Source organism: Zalophus californianus, chromosome X (genome assembly GCF_009762305.2).
Source record: "Zalophus californianus isolate mZalCal1 chromosome X, mZalCal1.pri.v2, whole genome shotgun sequence".
In the NCBI taxonomy this organism is placed as follows: domain Eukaryota; kingdom Metazoa; phylum Chordata; class Mammalia; order Carnivora; family Otariidae; genus Zalophus; species Zalophus californianus.
Window position 1 is genome coordinate 61,438,695 of NC_045612.1, and position 3,291 is coordinate 61,441,985.

The window sequence follows — 3,291 nt, forward strand, 5'->3', positions numbered from 1 at the left end:
TCATCAAGATAAAAAGCTTTTGCAAAGCAAAGGAAACAGTCAACAAAACCAAAAGACAACTGACAGAATGGTAGAAGATATTTGCAAATGACATATCAGATAAAGCACTAGTATCCAAAATCTATAAAGAACTTATCAAACTCAACACCCAAAGAACAAATCATCTGATCAAGAAATGGGCAGAAGACATGAACAGACATTTTTCCAAAGAAGACATACAAGTGGCCAACAGCCACTCTGGAATACAGTATGGAGGTTCCTCAAAAAGTTTAAAATAGAGCTACCCTATGACCCAGCAATTGCACTACTGGGTATTTACCCCAAAGATACAAATGTAGGGATCCGAAGGGGTACAGGCACCTCAAAGTTTATAGCAGCAATGTCCACAATAGTCAAACTATAGAAAGAGCCAAGATGCCCATCAACAGATGAATGGATAAAGAAGATGTGGTATATATGTATATACAATGGAATATTATGCAGTCATCAAAAAACGAAATCTTGCCATTTGCAACGACGTGGATAGAACTAGAGGGTATTATGCTGAGTGAAATAAGTCAATCAGAGAAAGCCATGTATCAATAGGATCCAACAGTACATTAAAAGGATTATTCACCATGACCAAGTGGGATTTATTCCTGGGCTGCAAGGTTGGTTCAACATCTGCAAATCAATAAATGTGATAAAATACATTAATAAAAGAAAGAACAAGAACCATATGATCCTCTCAATAGATTCAGAGAAAGCATTTGGCAAAGTACACCATCCTTTCTTGATCAAAACTCTTCAGAGTGATTTGATTTTCTATAGTGTTTTGTTCATATGTATTTCTGTTCATCCTTTGTATATCTATTATAGGTGTTTGCTTTGTGGTTAAAATGAGGTTTACACAAAATATCTTATATTTATAATAGTATATTTTAATTTGATAACAACTTAAATTTGCATGCATTCTAAAGCTCTCAGGTTTTACACTCCATCATGCTTTATGTTTTTAACATCAGAATTTTACATGTTTTATCTTGTGTATACATTAATAAATTTGTTGTTAATAGCTATTTTTCTACTGTTGTCTTTTTACTTTTATACTATATTTATAAATGATCAGCCCTCTACCATTACATCAAATTATTCTGAATTAAGCTTTATATTTATCCTTACCAGAAAAATTAATATTTTCAAAAGGTTTTTAAAATATAATTAGCATTCTTTCATTTTCGTTAAAGCCCCATTAACATCCCTTGTAAGCCTGTCTACTGGTACTAAACGTTTTCATTTCTGAGTATTCATTCTGAATACTCCCTGCTGGCTTCATTAACAGGTTTGTTTGTTTGTTTGTTTCAGCACTTTGAATATATCTTGCCCCTTTCTTCTGGCCTGAAATGTTTCTGTTGAAAAATCTGCTCATGGTCTTATGTGGGTTTCCTTGTATGTAACAAGTTGTTTTTCTCTTACTGCTTTTAAAACTCTCTCCTTGTCTTTGTATTTGACAATTTAATTATAATGTATCTTCTTGTTGGTCATTTTGGATGTGTCTTATTGGAAGTCTCTGGGCTTCCTGGATGTCAATATCTGTTTCCTTCCCCAGGTATGGGGATGTTTTCAACCATTATTTCTTCAAATAATTTTCTGCCACATTCTCTCTCTCTTTTTCTTCTGGGTCCCTGGTAACATACTGGTCTGCTTGATGTCCCATAAGTACCCTAAGTTATCTTTATTCTTTTTTGTTTATTGTTTTCTTTTTTTAACTTGATTGGATTAATATCAGTGCCCCATCTTTGAGGTCACTGATCTTTTCCTCCATTTCATATAGTCTGTTATTGAAGTCCTCTATTGTAGTTTTTAGTTCAACTATTACACTATTTAGCTCTGTGATTTCTGTTTGGTTCCTTTGTACATTTTCTATATCTTTTTTGAAATTCTTACTTCATTCATGTATTGTTCTCCTGACCCCAGTAAAGATGTGTATTACCATTACTTTGACCTCTTTATTAGGTAAAACACTTATTTCTGAGCATTGGGGTGATAGTTAAGAACTGTTTTTTGTTTCTTTGTTTATTTGCTACCATCCCATTAAATCTGTGAACACAGGCCCTATTGACTATCTGAGAGAAGCTATCAACAGATATGTGTCATTGGTGTAGCTACAAAATCAGGGTGACAGAAGTATGCAAAACCTGGAATTCATTTACCTGGGATGGGGCAGAGAGAGAGCACATGGATGTAATTTGGTGATCTCCCTGGTCTTTGAAGAGGATTATAGTCAGCCCCTACATGTGCATTAAATTAGAAGCCTGCCCCTCAGGCCTCAGCTATTAAGATAACTAAATAGGCCTCTTTCCTGGAAAGACTGAGAATTTCTGTCTACTGCCTCTGCACTGTGCTTTTTGGGATTGCTGCTTAAAAGTGGTTTCTGTTGTTACAGTCCTGTGGGACCTATAAATGTAAGCCCCAATGGACACCAAAGCCAGGTAATCAAGAATTCCTTACAATTAAAAAATAGGCAGGGGGCATGAATAGACATTTTTCCAACAGACACATGAAAATATGCTCAACATTAATCATCAACAGGGAAATGCAAATCAAAACCACAATGAGATATCACCTGTCAGAATGGCTAAAATCAAAAACTTAAGAAACAACAAGTGTCAGTGATGATGTGGAGAAAACGGAACCCTCATGCATTGTTGGTGGGAATGCAAACTGGTACAGTCACTGCAGAAGACAATATGGAGGTTCCTCAAATAATTGAAAATAGAATTACCCACAACCCAGTAATCACACTACTGGATGTTTATCCAAAGAACACAAAAATACTAATTCAAAGTGATATATGCACCCTTATGTTTATTGTAGCACTACTTATAACAGCCAAACTATAGAATCAGCCCAAGTGTCCACTGATAGATGAATGGATAAAGGAGTGATATATATATATATATATATGGAGGGGGGGGGAGAGGGAGAGAGAGAGAGCATATTCCTCAACCATAAAAAAGAATGAATTCTTGCCTTTTATAGCAACATGGATGGATCCAGATAGATTAATGTTAAGTGAAATAAGCCAGGCATAGAAAGACAAATACCATATCATTTCCCTCATATGTGGAATTTAAGAAACAAAAACAGTGAGAAAAGAAAAAAAAAAAAGACAAACCTAAAAACAGAGTCTTAACTATAGTGAAAAAATTGATGGTTATCAGAAGGGATGTGGCTGGAAAAGATGGGTGAAATAAGTGCAGGGGATTAAGAGTACACTTGTCTTGATGAGCACTGAGTAGTATATGGAAC